Below are 19,901 nucleotides of genomic sequence, written 5' to 3' on the forward strand. Positions count from 1 at the left end.
AGGAGATCCACAAGCCAAAATAAAGAAAATAAACCTGATCGCGTCTAGCTAAACATTCCTAATTTACTTACATATTTGGGGGGTTTCAATTAAGTAATTTTGGGTATGATCTGATGAATTTTCATACCTGATTCAAGCCTTACACAGCATTGCTGTTCCGTGTCTCTTTCTCCGGAGAACAACAGACAAAGGAAAGTTTTTTCCCCCCCCAATTTTAAAAAGTTCTACCTTCCCATTGGCTCTTTTGGTCAGGTGCCCACTTCCTTTTCTTTTACCTGTAGGCTTGTTAACCCTTTACAGGTAAAGCAAGCAGAGAACAGCTACTAAGAGGAATTTTACAGCTAACTGGCTGGCTGGGTGTCCATCAAAGGGAGCTACCCCACCACTTTATTTATCACAGAACCTCTGAGATCCTTGCAGTTCTATGCTTAGTTATGTAGACTTTGAAGATTCTTATGCTATGAGCTGCCCCTTAGTGTGTTGGCAGCTGGCTAGAAGGGAGCTTGTAGCAGCCCTAGCACATAAATCAATTCCCTTTAGAGTTACAAACTAATCTGTAGGTTCCTTCTCCCCGCTCCTGCCCCCCCCCCCCCACAAATGTAAAGGATTTCTTTCACATCTCAAAAGCCAATCACTGGGTGTCTGTGGGGAGCCATTTATTTGCCTTTAGGAAAACCAAAGTTGGCAAACTTTTAATCCTAGCAATTGAGTTTCCATTTTCCAGGTTCTCTCTGTCATACGAGCTCCTTGCACAGTCCCAGAGTAACTAGAGGTTTCTGCTAATGTGATCAGCCCTGAAAAAGTCAATCATGTTGGTATTTACTTTGTCATCATTAGGCTCTATGTTTAGCAATCCACTGAGAGGAAGGGAAGCAATTCAGACCTTTTAGGGCACCGCTGTAGCACTGTAGTGTAGCTACTTGCTATGTCAACAGAAGGGTTTCTTTTTTTGTTGCTGTAGTAAATCCACCCCCTTGAGAAGCAGTAGCTACGTCACGGGAAAAATTCTCTCTCGACCTAGCAGTGTCTGTACTGGGGCTTCGGTCAGCTTAATCATGTGTCTCAGGGGTGTGAATTTAAGTTGTAGACCAGGCCTTAGAGATAGGTAAAAACAGTAAGTATCTGGAGACTAATAGCTATGTTTCCATTGCAGTTCCTATGTTGGCATAGCCCCCTAGTGTAGACACGTTGTACACCGACAGCAGGAGCTCTGCCAGTGTAGGCATGCCACTTCCTTGAACGACATTAGCTGTTAGACTCTGCTACCAAGAATTTCCCACCTATTACCACCACCAGTCCACTGGTGTAAAGAGGCCATCAGGCAGGCAGCAATGTTTTTACCACACTGTTGCCCAACTCTGCTCAGCCCTGCTCAGAAGCCTGGTGGCTTTTTAAATGGGGGGCGGGGGAGAGAAATGTGTGAAAGAGGAGGAGGTAAGACAGAAAGAGGAAGAAACATTTCCTCTCCTACCTTTCCCCACTGGAGGGCAACAGGAGGGGGAAAATGAAAAAAAACACAACAATTTTTTTATTTCAATGTTATAAATATTTTAACATACACATTTTCCTTACATTGAGAGAGCCACTTAAATAGTGCTGAGACAGCACCCCAGCCCACTCTCATGCAATCCAAACCTCATGGGGCCCTGCACTTGCTCGGCTAGCAATGTCATTTTTCTCATTAACCAACCGTTTTAGCCAATGCAACAGGGTTTGCCGCACACGCTGGGTCTGCACCAGCACACACTGTTCTAATTCTCAAGCCCTTGGCCAGAGGAGATGAAGTTGGGTCCAAGACTTTTTTTTTTTTTTTTTTTTGTAAACAGAGCTTATTTTGTAAGCAGATCAAGTGATCAGTGGTGGAGTTAATAAGGGAGCAGGAGAGGCCTTTAGATGGATGTGTGGCACTTTTCCCAGGCATATTATGCAATACACAAGAGGAGGAGTACAACATAAATTTTCATACGGAACAGGAGAGTGAGACTGCCCCTCACTCATTCGGCAGCAGCAGCTCCTGTCATATGGGGTGGGGCCAGCTCACCACTCTAGGCTTTGTGACATGTCATACAGGGTCCCATGTCACTGTAACCCCTTGCACTAGGTCACAAAGCCTAGAGTGGTGAGCCCTGCCCCACCCCTCGGGACAAGAGCTGATGCTGTTGGATGAGTGCAAGGCAGGCTCGCTCTCCAGCCCACCACCAATGACATACTGACCATCCAGTTGCAAAACCTGGCTCTGCCACTGCAGGTAACCACCTTTGCGCTGTTATTGTCTCATTTTCATGTCCTCAATCGCACAAGACTTCCTTTGAGAAAAAGCCTTCAACATAAGCTTAATCCAAGACTTGTTAGAAGAAATATGAGGCAGGCATGCACTGCTAACTGGAGCTTAGGAACCATGTTGGCTCCCTGTTAGAAATACTTTTTAATGCACAGAAATTCTACCCATATTTCCTGGCTAGAGTTTTTGCATTCAGGGTCACTATCTAACAACTGTACTTGAACAAACCAAAAGGCAGAGCTCTAGTTTAGATTGCAGCCCTCAGATGAGGGGGAAAAACCTCCAAACCCATAACACAGCAGAAAGTACCCATCCATACACTGTTTATATTGCACTCAAAACAAATGTTAACATTTCAAGACCTCAACACTTATCCTGTTTCATCGTAACAGTAAAATGATAGTTTGGCTAATGTCTTGCTCATGTATTATGACCGTCTTGACAATATCATGGTAGCAGACCATCATGCAATATGTGTAAAAATGTAATGAGAGTTTCTTCTGTGATGGGATCAAATTCACCATGGGCATAAGAAGATGTGAGATAAAGGAATCAGGCATGTGAACACCAGTGGTAAATTTGGCCCCTACCATGTGGATAAGTCGTTAGAGCACACAGCCTGAAGAGGCTCACTTGCCGTGTCAAAAAGAATTAGAGAGAGAAACAGAAGACTGTTTTACACAGAGCAGGACTATTCCTGAGACTTTCCAGCAGGTAATCCAATCTTCAGAGAACAGCTGTATAACTATCAAAGCCCAGTTTACGCAGCTTCTCATTTCCTCAAGCCAGCCGGAGATACCAATTAGGAGGAAAAGGCAAAAAACCGGCAAATGTTTTATGGCTTCGAAATACTAATGATATCCAACTAGATAGGTCTTCGCTATGCTCCTGCTACCTTGTTCCCCACAGGTCTTCTGCACACAGGATAAGATTTTGAAAGGTGGGAGCCTAAAGATAGGCCTGTTCCTGGTATTTGTTCTGCAGAGCCTGTGCCCACACAGAGCTCCACTCGCTTCGAGTGCTGAGGACTCAGAGGTCCCATTGCCTTCAGTGGGACTCCACACAGGGATCTGTCCACATAGAACAATTTGTAGGACTGGGGCCTAAAAGGTGCTGAGCATTCACTGCTCCCACTGACTAAGTCAAGATTGGTTTTGTTGGTTGGTCCAGTTAGATTGGGTTCTCTACAGGCACATTTATCTTTGACAAGCATGCAGAGAATGAGGTGGTGCCTTTTCCCATTGCAACTCTCCATTGAGTTAGGGGTTTATATATAAAGCTTGAACCGCATTTTATATTATAATACATATATCACACCATGCAGCCAAGAATAAGCACAGATCTGCCCACAAGGGTATTTTTTTTCTCTGAAAGAGATAAGTGGAAGAGGTGATTGTGGAAAACTACAATGCTGCTGTAATATTAAACTGACTAGTAATACAGGAGACTTGGATACACAAGCACAAACATTTTCATCGTAAGGGCAACCAATCCATTTCTGAGAGTTAGTCAGCAATAAATCTGACATAGCTCAAGTAGCTCATTGTGAAACCAGTGCTGAATTCTAAAAAGCTAATTAATTTATTTTGTGCAGCACACACTGCATATTTCCTTAACCACTATATATAGTCATATACAGTAGTGTAACCCTTCTGCCAGTCAGAGTTGGCAGCAACAAGGGCCAGATTCAATATCTACGGGTTCCTTTTCAACAATACAACACCAAACTGGCTCGAGCCCCACCCTCCCAGTAACCTGGGACAACTACATACCACCACCTGGGTGCCTCTAAGAGGCAATACTTCTCTTCTTACAAATACAAAGTTTGAGGGTAGAAAATAAACTCTTAATAAAAGGAGGGAAGTAACCCAGCATTAATTTGGGAAAATGCTGCATGAAGGATTCATAAACATAGAACCATGAGCAAAAGACCCACCCCAGAATATGTTGGACTGTGTCCTTTTGCCTCAGGTTCTGAAGTCCAGCAACCGAAAGCTCCTTTAACGTGCCTCTCCCTTCTCCCTCCACTGCACCTCACTCCACACAGCTGTTGTCCTTGGTCAGTGAAGACCCGCTGTTTAGAGGTACATCTGCGTGAGCTCACCTCCCACCCTGGTGGGGGGAGCACTGTGCTTGCTCTGCCATCCAGGTGCTTGCTCTGGTGTCAGCCACCTTGCTGGCCGCTCGCTGCTCCACTCTGCACCCTCTGGGATGTCTTGAGGTCCCACCACTCAACACAGCTCTCGGTGATTTCAGCTGTTAGTGGGGGAGCCTCACTGCTAGTGGAGACTGGGCAGAGACACTGTCCCAAAGCAAGCCGAATGCGAAGACCTGGTTATCAGTGATTTCAGCTCTGTTGGTGTGCAACAAGACTCTCAGTTGAATCTTAATCAGCTGTGTTATTACACACTGGAGAGGGAAAGGGTCAAATAGTGTCTAGGACCCTTGCACCCACACCACCAGATAAAAGTACCTATCCCCACCCTCTCTCCACTCACTGGGCTTTAGCACCCATGTCCCCTGCCTAGCGAGTGCAGTTTTGATGAGGATGAGTCTCTCAACCAGGGTATGCCAAACACAGTTCTGCTGCCCTTGATTCTCACAAGGATAACAAGCCTTTAGTACCCCTGCTCCTGATAACAAAAAGTAACCTGTGATCCAACACCAGCCAAAAGTGATCATTTGGGCAGAGCAGTCCCATCATGCTGAGCGCCTAGCCAAGGTAAGTGTGCCCATGCAAAGAAGGTCAGCTCCTGAAGTCCTCTTTCCCAGCTCAACACTAGATGTCAGGGGAGAGCTCATTCAGACCCAGCTTACAGTAGCTTCCATACAATTAAGCTTGAGAGATTTGTCCTGTATTAAAAACTGAAAACCAACCAACCAACGCACCCTTATTCTTGGAGTATTAGTATTTCTATTTCTTCCTGAACAGGATGTAATGTTTGAACGCAGTTCTATTTTAAATATCACTTATATTTCATTCATTCACTGGACCAGTACTGGTTTTCTGGTTTTAATTCAACCACATATTGAAAAAAACTAATTGTACAAGTACTTAAAGTCTCATCTTTGCATTATGCCAAAATATTATTACACTGAATTACTGGCAAGGGTTATGAAGTCAAACTGTGTAAAGTATGTTTCTTTTGTACTCTCCCTGAAAGGCAGTGAAGGAACCAGAAATCCAATAGAATACTCACATAGCTATTAGTGTGAAATATGTTATTTAAAAATATATCTCCACACCTTTTGCCATTGATGTCTGGCAGCTTAAATGAAAGCAAACTTCACTGAAGTCATTTTTACACAGCTGAAATGACAACATTCTCTGTGCAACAGGAATGCACTGTAGTGTGGTGCCTAGAGTCAGGAAAATACACATGTGGCTTGGTTTACTTCCAGGTTTTTTGTTGTTTTTTTTTTACAAAGCTTTAACAAACAGCTGCAAGGTGTTTACTCTGCAAGTTTAACACAAAGAGCCAAATTCTCTGTTGGTGCAAGTTAGCATGGTACATTCCAATGGAGTTCTGACAATTTACACCAGAAAAGAATTTAGCTCAAGTTATTCAAAGCACTAACGAACACTTGAGACTTCAAATACCTGCTATGTGGATGATCTGCAAACTTTGCTACAGAGTTTCAATACTGATCAACTACAAAGTCAGAGGGCTTACGATGGAGGGAAAGTTTAAGCAAGGACATTGTTGCATGTAGAAGGCAATGATGTCTTTTTAGCCTTCAGAAAAATAGATCCTCTGTTCACAACTGCCATTTAAATTTTTATTTAGTGACGTAGCAGCAGCACCACCTTGAACGGCATTCCCATAGCAGTGACATCAGGGAGATGCCGTTCCAGGAGTTATTTAAACAGGCAAAGATTTCTTTGTTCCTTCTACTCCCCTTGTCACAAAAAAAAAAGTGATTTTTGCACAAAGTAAAAATAGAAAGGACCAAAACAAACAAACAAAAAATATAGAGGGCTGGATCCTGGCCCCCATCATGACTTAGCCCATAATTTCCCATAGGAGATTCCCCTAGCGTAGGAGAATCGTAGGTGGTGTAGAACCAGCTACACCAATTCTACACCACCCCCATCCATCCATCCCATGACAGGGTAAAGGGATAACCACACTTTGGTGATCCCAGCTACATGGAAGGCCACTCAAGAGTCAGTGCAGCTAACACAGTATACAGCAGCCCTGAGGGGCAGAATTCACATGCTCACCAAAACACCCATTTCATACTACAAATCAGCCACCAAATGTTTACAAGGTGCAGTGGGACTGTTTGTGGTAAGGATTAGCATATCCCACTGCCCACATCTACCAGGAAACAAGCACCTGGTAAGGCAGGACTTGGACAGCTACATAAATTACTTTTATTTAAGTAGTAGAGAAAATATCCAGAATAGTTCTAGATTACTGCTAAGCTTCTTACCACAGACTAATCGCCTAGCAGGGTTACCAGATAATAAACCGGTGTATGTTAATGCTAGGCAGGCTGCTCAGCCCCTAGCAGAGTCCCATACCAATGAGCCTTTCATTCCCTTTCAGCTGCTGAATATTCCATTCTCCAGCTGCTCTCCTAAATCTCTCTCCTCCCCAAGCTGCACCACGTGGAAACGGTCTCCAGTTAGGCCACTGTATTTAAAAAAAAAACAAAAAACAATCACTTGGTCAAGGTCCAAAGCAGTAAAAGACATGAGTCTGGACAGGTGAAATTAAAGTAGATTTCAGCAGCTGTTAATTTTCAGGCCTTTTGGCAGATTCCCCTTTTTCAGGAGTCTTGGATGACTAAACGTACTGATTTATAAAGTATCAAAGTAATAAAATATAAAAAGCCTACAACAGGATTGCTAAGAGATAAATCCCTACCTTACATATTCTAATATTAATGCTGGTTCTGTTCACTCTTTTTACCTGTTTCCTTTAATTTCCTTCTCTCAGGATTAACAGGATTCTATATTATGTTCACTTTTGTTACTATTTAACCCTTTCCTGCTTTAATTGGATACTTTATATGATCTTATAAAACCTGAATCAGCCACCTTTAGGACACGTACCATCGTGTCAGTTAGCGAGGAGGAGCTAAAGCCATCATGCACTTTGTCCTGCCATAGGCTGCTAAGCTTTACCAGTCTGTCCAAATGGCCATTCAAACCTGACTCTCTTTCCCCAGCCAATCTCTTAGTTCATTTTAAGTAGCCAGACTGGAACTCTTCCGGATTGTTTAAGTTGTCAGCCCGCTGATGTGACAGAGCTCATTGATTCAGCACTTATCAGACTGATAAATCACTGCTGAAACTCCACTGAAGTCAGTGGCATTACAGTGCAGATGAACTTGGCCCACTGTGTTTAGAAAGGACAGATTAATTCCCACTACCCTGTTCTGATGACGGTTCGTCTTTGGATATTCAGGGCTCCCAACCACGGGTCACCAGGCTCCGTAAAGGCTACAGAGGAAGCACCCCCTCCCCCATCCCTTTCAAGAGGACACCCTCAGCAGGGTGTCTGTTCTGGAGATAGTTGTTGGCTCACCCACTACCCATCCCACTGCCTTTTAAACAGGCAAAGCAACAAACAGTCTATGAAATAGCTGCTGGTCCAACTTTACTCCAGAATGCTTTGGGAAGCTCACTGGACTGAAAGAGCCTCGTACAGCCGGTGCAGGTGGCTCCTGCAGCAGGGCTCAATTCAGAGTGGTTGAAGCGACAGCAGTGCCACATGGCTGCCTACTGATGTCCTCAAGCTTGTTAGGATCAGTGGGAGCCTGTTCCATGACCTCTTGATGTCCCTTCCTCTTTTGCATGTCCCAGATACCTGCAAAAAACACCTTGAATACTGCATGCTGTTCTGGTCACTCCATCACAAAAAATATATTAGAATTGGAAAAGGTACAGAAAAGAGCAACAAAAACAATTAAGGATATGGAACAGCTTCTGTAGGAGGAGAGATTAAAAAGACTGGGACTTTTCAGTTTAGAAAAGAGACGACTAAGGGGGGATATGATAGAGGCCTATACAATCATGAATGGTGTAGAGAAAGTGAATAAGGAAGTGTTATTTACTCCTTCTCGTAACACAAGAACCAGAGGTCACCCAATGAAATTAATAGGCAGCAGGTTTAAAAACAAACAAAAGGAAGTATTTCTTCACACAACGCATAGTCAGTCTGTGGAACTCATTGCCAGGGGATGTTGTGAAAGCCCCAAATATCAGGACTGTTCCTATAAAAATCAGGACATCTGGTCACTCTAGTTGGGAGCCACAGCTGGGCAATATAGGAGAGAAAGGGAAAAGACACCTGAGGATGATGGTGATTGAGAATTACACTGAGCTCCAGTACTTAGAGACCAGTTTCCTCTCCTATGCAGACTCAGTCAACTGGGGTTTCACATCACCTGGAGAGGCCAGAAGAGACCATGTCCTGGCTGAGTGAGAGGGTGACAGAAGGTTAGTGCATGACAGTGGCAGGAGGATATCCGGTGGGTGAACTGACCCACACTGCAGAAGGTCAGCTATTGATCAGCATCTCCTCCCACCACTCTAGTAAGACATGACCCCATCCCCATCATCAGGAGATGGGAGTTTTTTTCTGCTTTCACTGCAGTCTGTTGCTACCTGTCAATCATCACTGGTTTGTGAGTACCAAACAGCAGTGGGACTCTATGATGTAAATTCAGTATAGCTCCACTGAAAACTGAAACTGAAGATCTGGCCTCATCTCTTTAGCTAGTTTGAGAAACTATTGTGCATTTCAACATGATGCCAGTCTGGCTGGGACTCAAACTAATGTCCCATTGAAGATTTAATTGCCACCTTGTTGAACTTAATCCTAGTGTTAATGGGAATGAATCTGTCTTTGGCTTGTTTCAAGGGCTTTAAACCATATTCTGATGCTAGTCCCATGGGATACGAATGATCCCTTTGCAGTGAGGAGATTTACTTGATACCTCTGGCTTTGCTAGCTATTGCATGTGTATGACCCAGATTCCTTTTGAGCTGCAGTAGACAAATTAGTTTCAACTGTGCCCATCTGTTGACTTCCTTACAATTCCTATATATGAAATTAGTCTTTTTTACAGGGATCTAGACCTATTTCTTTGAAGATTCCTATCTGATGCTAATATAGGTAGGGGGAGAGAAGACATAGAAGGCCTAATTTTTCACAGCCTTGCACCTTTGTACAATCACACATGTGTAGAGTGGGTGCAGATAATGTGTAAGGCAGTGGAGAATTAGGCCTCGTGTGCTCTGAGGGGCAGCATGATAAGAACTTTTTGAATGGCAACTATTTTTATATTGGTTGCCACTTTTGGTTTGCCAGATCTATGTCAGTGTCTGGTTATTGACTCTGGTGAAAAACGGGTATTTGACTTTATACATCACCCACCACGCCAGATGTTCTCCTCTTGGAAAACACTGTTCACAGAACTCAGGAGAAAGCATGTGCAAGCTAGAGAAACTGTCGTCAGTCAAAAGGAATCCGTTATAAAACAAGTTCCCAGCGGAGCCGGGACAAATCCAGAGTCTGACTACTTTCAGGGTACAATGCAAAACCCAACCTTTTGACAAAGATTTCTACCACAGCTTAATTAATAGGGCATCAGGAGAAAGCAGGGAATGGGGGAAAGGCACCCAGGAATGTATATTCTAAGCAGTGTCGCAGTCAGAAACTGTGGTGGGGATGGTCAAGCCTAGTGGTCAGAGCCAGAATCAAGACTCCAGAACAGGGCTGGAGTAAGAGCAAGGCTGGAGCAGGACTAGGAATATGGCTGGAGCAGAAGCAAGGCTGGAGCAGGCTAAGGCTTGTAGAGTCTGTTACCACTATCAGGCAGCAGAGAGTCCCAAGCCATGAAGTGACTTTGAGCAGACTTAGTTGCTGTTTCTCCTGTGAGGCTTATATACCCTGTGATAAATAAAAGGCGGGGGGGTGGAAGGGGGACGGGGACGACTCCCTTTTATGGACCCAGTTAGCTATAAAATCCCTCTTAGTAGCTGTTTTCTACTTGCTTTACCTGTAAAGGGTTAAAAGTCTCACTGCTATGCATAGGTAAAAGGAAGTGAGTGGTCACCTGGCCAAAAGAGCCAATGGGAAGGCTAGAACTTTTTAAAATTGAAACAAGATTCCCCTTTTGTCTGTCTGTTGTTCTCGGGGAGAAGCAAAGACAGAGCAACTATGCTATAAGAAACTTGGGGCCAGATATGAAAAATCATCAATATCATACCAAGAAACTACTCATTTGAAATCCCACGTATGTAAGTAGATCAGGAAATGTCTAGGAAGATGCGATTAGGTTTCTCTCTTTATTTCTTTATGGCTTGTGGACCTTATGGCTGTGCTAACCCCAAATGCTTTTGTTTTGCTTATAACCTTTAAGCTGGACCTCAAGAACGTTATTCTTGATGCTTAATCCTTGTGTTTTTTTTTTTAAATCTAGCAATAGCCTGAGTTTCCAGATGTATTTTCTTTCTTTTTGTTTTTAATAAAATTTACCTTTTTTAAGAACAGGATTGGATTTGTGTGTCCTAAGAGGTTTGTGCACATGTTTAATTAGCTGGTAGCAACAGCTGATTTCCTTTGTTTTTCTTTCTCAGCTCTTCCCCAGAGGAGGGGTGAAAGGGCTTAAAGGGTACCCCACAGGAAGGAATTCCCAAGTACGCCTTCCTGGGTCCTCAAAGGGATTTCGCACTTGGGTAGTGGCAGCATCTACTCATCCAAGGTCACAGAAAATCTGTAACCTTGGGCGTTTAATACCTGGAGTGGCCAGTATTAATTTTTAGAATCCTTGCGGGCCCCCACCTTCTGCACTCAAAGTGCCAGAGTGGGGAATCAGCCTTGACATACCCATCCTGAGTGTCACCAGACCAGCTCCTGGCTTGTAGATTGGCTGAAGCCTAGCACAGGAATGAGCCAATGCAGGCTCTAGTTCAGGGATGACTCAAACCTTACTGTCCCCCTCCATTAGGGAGACAAAAAACAGAAAATATTCTTGAAGTCCACATGTAACCCTACCATGCAGACCTAGGAATCCGAGAAGCGTTCAGAGAAGAGACCATTTTAAAGAAAGATAAAAGTAGATTATTGTACTTGTTGCATAGTTAGAACTCATTAGAGGCAGCACCACTTTATGTTCCAGCCGAATGTGACCCAGAGAGGTGATGCATCACCACAAGTCCAGAATTCAACAAATATTTAATCCTGGCAATTTTCAGAGCTGTGGACACCGATGACTGCATATCATTAGTTGCTTTCCCCTTATTTACCTAAGACAAAATGTCACAAGAAACTATCAGTCCCCGATTTCTTCAGGTCTGTCACTGACCAACTGCTATGCATAAACACAGTCATTTGACTGAGACGTTATTAACAAAAATCAGAGATATACAGGTGCTGAACAATTACTCATTTTGTCAAGTGACCAGTCTCTTCTCCAAAGAGCAATCTAAAAGCATGTGGGTACAGTACAATGAGAGTTTAGAACCTTCCTTTTACGGGATGTAACCACTCACCATCTTTGACTTAAAACAGTCAAAATTCTAAAGGAGAATTGGATTGAAGGACTTTTCAGCTTGGAAAAGAGATGATTAAGGGGGGATATGATAGAGGTCTGTAAAATCATGACTGGTGTGGAGAAAGTAAATAAGGAAGTGTTATTTATTCCTTCTCTTAACACAAGAATTAGGGGTCACCAAATGAAATTAATAGGCAGCAGGTTTAAAAACAAACAAAAGGAAGTATTTCTTCACACAATGCACCATCAACCTGTGGAATTCTTTGCCAGAGGATGTTGTGAAAGTCAAGACTATAGCAGGATTCAAAAGAGAAATAGAGGGGGCGCTGATCTGCAGGGGACTACAACTCCCATGGGGCTCCATGGCAGCTCAGGGGCACACAGAGATTAATGTTGACCTAGCCTGAAATGTTTCATTTTGATCTTCCTAACGGCAAATTCTTCCAAAATAGACATTTTCCCACAGAAAAATTGTATTAACCTCATTTCCAAGGGGAATAGGGTTAGTTCAAAAATTTTCCAATCAACCCTAATACTAATATTATTTTGAGGTACTGTGGAAGTGTCTTAATCACAAAACTTTATATGTAAAGTGGGAATGTGATCATTTTGAGCTCACCTGAGAGAAGAATGACACTTTATAGAAGTGGCTACATATATTTTGTAATTCACTTTCTGCATATTTGCATTAAAGCTTAAGCAGTACATTGCTTATCACAAACTTAAGCGAAGTCTCTACTAAGCAAGTGCCTACTGTAAATTTGCAAGTTGCCCCACTAAAGTCAATGGGATTATTCACATGCTAAAAGTTAGGAACATGCTTAAGTACACTTCTGAATCAGAGCTTATCTAGGGCCCTGATTCAGTGGTATGTCCCATAACAGGTCCTTTTCTTTTTGGAAGCTTGAATCATTTCCCGCTGAAGCAATGGAAAGGTACCCACTGACTTTAGTAAGAGTTGGATCAGGTCTTTAATCCAGTACTGCAAACTCCAAGAGTTCATGAATCATGGGGCAGGGGGAGGATTTTAAAATCAAGTTTTAAATGGTGGGTTTTTTTGTGTGCCTTGTGGTTTGAGTCTTTAGAGTTCAGTTTTTCAAGTTTTTTCCATAACCATAAAGGCTAGAAACTTTTGCGGGGTGTTCAGTTTTGTTTTTTAAATGAAAGCTGAGATTCTCATTATCACATGACTCCAGGATCTAGGGGTCTAAGAAAGAAAGAATACTATGAAATATGTGATAAAAATCACAAGAGTTGGCAGCAGTTAATCCTTTGGTTTGGGAATTTTTGTTTACATTTTTCCCTCCCCTTCTCATTGTTCTGCAAAATGTCTCTTCTTTCCCATGTTGTTCAATACATATGATGTCTCTTGGACAAATCACTCTAAACCCAGGAATGCAGAATCATAGGTCTGCAATTGTGTTTTTCCTGTCCCTGGAATCCCGCAAATTCCATTTCTGCTTTGGAGGAATGCTTGGACAATACTGCCAGCTATATCACCTTTAACCCTGAGGAGACAAAATCTGTTGTTGGAGAGGGATGATCCATATGAGGGGGTTTGCTCCTCTTCTGTGTCTCTTACTGATGGGAAAAATTCGGGAGGTGAAGAATCTTGGGGTCACTTTTGACCATGCCCTTTCCATGTCCAGACGGGCAGTGAAAGAGGTGTTTCTTCAGTTGTGCGTCACACCCTTATTTCTCCTGTGACAGCCACCATTGCCCTGATGACCCAAGAGGTTAAATTAGTGTAATTCTCTCAGACTGGCTCTCTGCAGGGCTTCTCCATCACTTGCAGCTCAGAATACAGACACACATTTGCTCACTGGTTTCAGCAAACATAATGAACTAACACCCATCAATTATTCACGCCAGTTGCTTGTAAAGTGACAGACTGACTTTAACCTGCCACTGCTGTTTCAAAAGCACTTATCGTGTAGGACCCAGGTACAGCAAAAATCTCCTCCCTGAGCCCACTTCTAATTGTTATCTCTGCATTTCAGGGATCATACCTTCGCTTGTGGTGGGCTCTGGAATGTGGAATTTGTTTACTCAAAATCCATCTCTGACAATTCTTCCTCGCTTAAAGGCCTTAAATCTTCCCAGTTTCCCATAAAGGTATTTCTTAGTGTGACCTCACCTAGCCCCAAGATTACCTTTCTTGCTCATCTTCATTTTTGCCCTCTTTTCCTGTAACAGTATCCCTAAATTTGATGTGTTAACAATATTGTGTACTGTTTCAGTTTTGCACAGATTTCCTCCCCCACCACACCCCAGCACTTGGCAGGGGCTGCTTTACAAATACAATGATTAAGATTTGATTACAGCAGTAACACACACACATTTTGTGCATACCTAAAACTCCCACTGTAACTGGGATTGCAGTTTGACTGATTAATATTTATTACTGGTATCCCTGTAGCACCAGGGTCCCACTCTGCTAAGCGCTGTACAAACAAAGAACAAAAAGAAAAGGAGTACTTGTGGCACCTTAGAGACTAACCAATTTATTTGAGCATAAGCACAGCTCACTTCATCTGATAGCTCACGAAAGCTTATGCTCAAATAAATTGGTTAGTCTCTAAGGTGCCACAAGTACTCCTTTTCTTTTTGCGGATACAGACTAACACGGCTGCTACTCTGAAAAAAGAACAAAAAGACTATCCCTTCTCATTACAATATTCTTCTTCACAGCCTGTCCTAAGCAGTTGGGTAGCAATGCTGCTGTAGTAAATAGCTGCCACATTCCAGAGTTGGCTATGTCTCAGCGCCAAGTGAAGCAATTCCTCTACATGAACGTGATTGAAAAATATTTTGGGATGAAATGCACTATGGGCCTGCATCACTGAAGTCAAATGGGAGCAGAATCTAACATTAATAGTAATGTGAGGTGTTAACCATCACCAAACATGCACAGGCTGTGTTTTATCTAAAAAGAAAATGAAAATACAGCACACGGTTGCAAACTGAAATAAAAGTTTAACACGTTAATTAACATCGGCCTTTATTCCCCTCCTCCTCACACCCTGATTTTGATAAAACACTGAATACTGATCTTCCCAGGGAAGAGGGAATAGTAAAGGCTTTCTGGCAATTTACATTTATTAAATCTCTATTTTTGTCTTCCTCTAGTCACACAGATTGGCTCATCCACTATCTTCTGATTAATACTTTAGGAACAGACTGTCCAAGACTTTGGGAACACAATGTATTTGCCTAGAGCCGAGTGGCATGTATTACTAGATAACACATATCTTTGTTATCTAGGAATACTTAGCATTTAGCCAGGACCCTTCAAAGATAACGTGTCAGAATCATTTATTGTGATTTAGGAAAAGGAGCAGTGTTTCCACAAAACATGAAACTTCGATTCTATTTAATGGAAGGGGGGGGAAAATACCCTAGGAAATTCCTTAAATCTATATTTTTTCCCCATGCAGCTTCAAATATAAACCTAAAAATCCAAATGAGGATTATTTTCTAATCTAATTCTTTCTGAGGTCCACTCAGAAGCCTTCTAAAAATATTATTTTAAACATTTAACACAATCTTTGCTCTTAGTCTATCAAAATACACTGAATAGCACAGGGTAGTTTCATTTCTAACCATTTCACTTGAACATGCAGGAGTCTATTTGCAAATTGTCAAGTAGATCCAAAAATAAAACTGTTTCTAAAATCTCCTGAAATAATATCAGTGTGTGACAGCTTGCAAGAGTTCTGCCTTCTTCTCTTGGGAGAAGGAGTCAGCTTCATTTAGAAGCATAACAATTAGGGGGGTGTTTTTCAAAAAGCACTCAAGTGTTTCCTAACTCTGCACCTGTTGAAATCAATGGGTGTTTCACAATTGACCCTCAATGTTCTGCTGAAACTGATAATTAGAAAAAGGAAATAGATAATGATGTCAATAGTGGCCCATGATGCCAGCCTCCATTGTTATATTTTCAAACCAGCACCTTCATGCTTTCTCCTATCCTGTACCTCACTCTTGAGAGGAGTCCCCTAAAATATCTGCAAAGCTACCTCATTATTCTCCTTCAGATCCCTCCTTCAACTCTCCTCTGCTGTGATGGTTAAAAAAAAAAATATCTTGATAATGGGTAGGCTGCTAGAGCACCGAGACCGCTGCCTGTCATGCTGACCAATATTGTCTCATTGTGTCCTTGTACTCCCCTGTCAGTATCCATCTGCTGGATATTGTCTTCTACTCAGATTGTGAGCTCTTCTAGGGTGGGGATGGTCTTTGGTTCCATGTTTGTACAGCACCTAGCACAATGGGTTTCTGCTCCATGATCTAGATGCTACATTAATACAAATTATATATAATAATGATAATACATACTTAAGTTCCAGACCTACCATGTGCTCAAAGTGGGAATAGGTGTCACTTCACAAGAGCTCACTGAAGGCTCAGAAACCTGATAGCTATACTAACATCTAATGTCTCTTATCCCTCCAAACAATATTCCTGTCTGAAAAAATGAGTTGGCTTGAGACTTGTCACTGGGCTCAACGGGTAGTGATCAATGGCTCCATGTCTAGTTGGCAGCCAGTATCAAGCGGAGTGCCCCAAGGGTCAGTCATGGGCCAGTTTTGTTCAATATCTTCATTAATGATCTGGAGCAGGGGTCGGCAACTTTTCAGAAGTAGTGTGCCAAGTCTTCATGTATTCACTCTAATTTAAGGTTTCGCGTGCCAGTAATACATTTTAAGGTTTTTAGAAGGTCTCTATAATATATAACTAAACTGTTGTTGTATGTAAAGTAAATAAGGTTTTCAAAAATGTTTAAGAAGCTTCATTTAAAATTAAATTAAAATGCAGATCTTATCAGTTTAGTGTGATCCTTGCCCTTGCTTTTCCTTGCTGAGTTTTCAGTTGTCTGGCACATATTTGGATATTTTAAGCATACAGGCTTCTGAGTGATCAGTTGTTAACCGGCTCCGAGAGGGACAGATTTCACGCAGGTATGTGGATCCAAATGCTGAAAGCATTACAAATGCAATTTTCTTCAAACAGTTAAATTTCACTGGCAGGGACGTCCAGCAGGTCAGAATAGAGGCCCCATGATCTCTCTCAGTAGCTTTAAGTGCACTCCGCAGATCTCCAAACTTTGATGCCCAAAATTCTGCGCTTTTTTACTAAATGAGCTGCATTTTGAACTCTTCAATACCCATCCACTGAAATACAGACAAATCCAAGTCGCTTTCGTTGAACTTTTCAGGTTTAATTAGAAAAGAAACCATTGGGCCAAATTGCTGGAAATCTTGAAATATGTCAGAAAATTCTGATTCCAGTTCTTGCATGTACATTCCAATCTCGTCGATACTAACAGTGCAATGTGTCGATAGCTCTTATGTGTTGGAAGTAGCAGAAAGTCGAAGATCGAATATCCCAAGAAAAACTGTTAGTTTTACAACAAATGCCTTCCAGGTTTCATAAAGATCCAGAACCCTTTGCCCTGGACCCTGGAGACGGAGGTTGAGTTCGTTTAGGTGAGCAGTGATGTCAGTTAGAAACATGATCTTACACAGCCATTTGTCATCATCCAGTTTGGGGTAGTTTTATCCTTTTTCTGACAAAAAGGCCTTGACTGCATCAAAACAGTTTACAAAGCGCACCAAAACCTTGCCACGACTTAGCCACCAAACGTTGCTGTGAAGTGAAATGAACGGACATCTAACTTTACTTTCTTAGGAGCTGACATTTTGTCAAATGTACCCCTCAACTTACAGTGGGAAAAAAATCACGACAGATGGCACGCACATCATCAAATGCAATATGCTGTTCCATGTGATGCGAAAGTGATGTAAGCAGCAAATCAGGACTTTAAAATATCCCAGTACAGCGGCCCTGAAACAATTTTTAAGGTGGGGATGCTGAGCTGCACCCCCTCTTGCCCCTGTCTGCACCCCTCACTGCCCCAGGCTGGGGCCAGTGGGCCACAGCTAGGGGAGGCTTCAGAGCCCCGGGCCAGCGGCCGGGACCCAGGATGGCAGCAGAGCACCCGGGACCAGTGGCCGGGACTGCCAGCGGACTGAGCGGGGGCTGGCGGATGGGACCCTGGGTGGCAGGGGGACAGCGGTAGGACACCAGGCTGACAGGAGGGCCCCCAGGAGCAGTGGCCAGGACCCGGGCAGTGTGAGTGCCACTCAAAATCATCTCGCGTGCCGCCTTTGGCATGTGTGCCATAGGTTGCTGACCCCTGATCTGGACGATGGCTTGGACTGCACCCTCAGCAAGTTTGCAGATGACACTAAACTGGGAGGAGCGGAAGATATGCTGGAGGGTAGGAATAGGGTACAGAGAGACCTAGATAAATTAGAGGATTGGGCCAAAAGAAATCTGCGGAGGTTCAACAAGGACAAGTGCAAAGTCCTGCACTTAGGAAGGTGGTGAAGCACTGCAATGGGTTACCTAGGAAGGTGATGGAATCTCCTTCCTTAGAGGTTTTTAAGGTCAGGCTTGACAAAGCCCTGGCTGGGATGATTTAGTTGGGGATTGGTCCTGCTTTGAGCAGGGGGTTGGACTAGATGACCTCCTGAGGTCCATTCCAACCCTCATATTTTATGATTCTAAGATTCAAAAGAGTTTTGAGACTCATAGATTTCAAGGCCAAAAGGGATCACAATAACCATCTAGTATGACCTCACAGATAACACAGACCGTCAGATTTCACCCAGTAATTCCCTTTTCAAACCCATAAATTCTGGTGGATCTCTAGAACAGGTCATTCAGAAAGTCATGCAATCTTAACTGAACCACAGTGATACCTAGTAGTAAACGAGATGATTCCAGCTGCACACCATTCTCAGGGCCAAATATAATTGATCTGAATTTGGTTTGTCAATATTGCACTTCTTCAGGTTGGCTTTGAGGGTGTCTTTGAAGCGCCTTTGGTCTGCCCCTTGTCCGTTGGCCTGCTTTGGAAGTCAATTGTTTGGCATTCAAAGAACATGATCAGCCCAATGGAGTTGGTGGTATATGATCATAGCTTCAATGCTGGAGGTTTTGACTTGGGACAGAACGCTGATGTTGGTGCATTGGTCATCCCACTTGATTCAGATGATCTTGCAGAGGCACTGTTGATGGCATTGTTCAAGAATATTGAGGTGTCTACTGTATGTGACCCAGGTTTCAGCACCATACAAGAATGCAGGGATAACAATGGGCTGGTACATGAAAAGCTTGGTTTGATTACTGATGTCACAATCTTTGAAGACATTTTCTCAAACGTGTGAAAACTGCACTGGCACATTGGCAACAGTGTTGAATTTCCTGATCGATGTCAGCATTCTATGACAGATGGGTGCTGAGGTAAAGGAAGTGATCAACTTTCTCCAGAGTGTCTATTGATCTGAATTATAGGAGCAGGATCGCAGTGATTCGGAGGCTGTTGCGGAGTACTTCAGTTTTCTGATGTTGAGTGTGAGGCTGAGTTGGTTGTAGGCCTCAGAGAAAATGTCGACTATTTTTTTGAAGATCTTCTTCCAAGTGGGCACACAGGGCATAGTTGTCTGCAAATGGGAGTTCAATGACTGATTTAGTGATAATCTTGGTCTTGGATCAGAGGCGACTGAGGTTGAAGAGCTTGCTGTCCCTTTTGTTTTGAATGTCAAGTCCACAATGAGAAGGAAGATGACAGCAAGGAAGATGGAAAAAAAGGGCTGAAGCAAGACACAGCCTTGCTTGACTCCTGTCTTGACTAGGAAGGGGTCCATTTTGGAGCCGTTGCTGACCACCATCACGGACATGTTGTCATGGAGGAGTCAGAAGACATCAACAATTTTTGGTGGGCATCCAAATTTAAGGAGAACTCTCCACAGATTCTCACAACTGATAAGAGTCTAATGTTTTTGTGAGGTCAGTGAAGATCATATACAGAGGTTGATGTTGTTTGCAGCATTTTTCTTGAAGTTGGTGGGTGGTGAAGATCATGTCGGTGGTACCTTGAGATAATCTGAATCTGCATTGCAATTCTGGGAGGATTTCCTCGGTAAGAGGAAGCAGCCAGTTGAGGAGAATTCTGGCAAGAATCTTTCTGGAAGTGGACAACAGGGCAATTCCTCAATAGTTTCCACAATCCGATCTGTCTTCTTTCTTGCAGATGGTC

The 19,901-nt window shown here is 43.0% G+C and overlaps 1 protein-coding gene across 2 annotated transcripts in view; it reads right to left on the reverse strand.

The window, feature by feature from the left end:
- Nucleotides 1-19,901, reverse strand: part of ARHGAP20 (Rho GTPase activating protein 20) — a 90,820-nt gene that overhangs the window by 54,467 nt on the left and 16,452 nt on the right. Inside the window, exon 3 of one of the 2 annotated variants that reach the window (XM_074957852.1) lies at nucleotides 6,810-6,921. The exons of the other annotated variant lie outside the window; for it this stretch is intronic. The gene's annotated coding sequence lies outside the window, so the exon portion shown is untranslated. The remainder of the gene's footprint in view (nucleotides 1-6,809; nucleotides 6,922-19,901) is intronic. 2 annotated transcript variants of the gene reach the window in all.

This window comes from Natator depressus, chromosome 1, assembly GCF_965152275.1.
Source record: "Natator depressus isolate rNatDep1 chromosome 1, rNatDep2.hap1, whole genome shotgun sequence".
Taxonomy (NCBI): Eukaryota; Metazoa; Chordata; order Testudines; family Cheloniidae; genus Natator; species Natator depressus.